Raw genomic sequence first — 605 nt, 5'->3', positions numbered from 1 at the left:
ATAAACAAAACTTTTGGCCTGCCTTAAGTGTAAGTGTAAGCACCTAGATTATTACCGGGTCAGCATATTAGACTAGATCAAAGTTTTTCATTTTGAACTCATGGTAAGGGAAAAAAATATTGAACCGATTACTTTTGAGCAGTAAAATACTCAACTAGTATTTTATGTGTTATAAAATTTAAACCGAGTTTTATGTGTAGTAACGCATATACAGTGTTGTGCATAACAAAAGCAACCAATATGAGCACATCAAATAAAAATTTTATTTGTCTACTCTTTACTTTTTATTTAAAAACTTAAATACATAGTTTTATTTAGTATTGTCTTAGCTACCATCAAACAACAACAAATAATTCACAAAAATAATGAAATATTGATTCGTCTATAATAGGAGAAGCGAGTTGGTGCTCATTCACAGCACAATAGAAAGTTCTTAATGCACTTCAAAGGTGCCAGAATCAAATATGGTCTATCAAATAGTTTTGCACTCTAATATCAAGGAAGAGAAAAAGTTCTATTATCGATGTTTTTACAGCTAACAAAGACAAAGACTGCTATCTAGTCAAAATAATATTTCGACAGACTATCTATAATTGAAAGGATAA

Source organism: Teleopsis dalmanni, chromosome X (genome assembly GCF_002237135.1).
Source record: "Teleopsis dalmanni isolate 2A chromosome X, ASM223713v2, whole genome shotgun sequence".
NCBI lineage: Eukaryota > Metazoa > Arthropoda > Insecta > Diptera > Diopsidae > Teleopsis > Teleopsis dalmanni.
Note: the sequence above shows the minus strand (reverse complement) of the source record.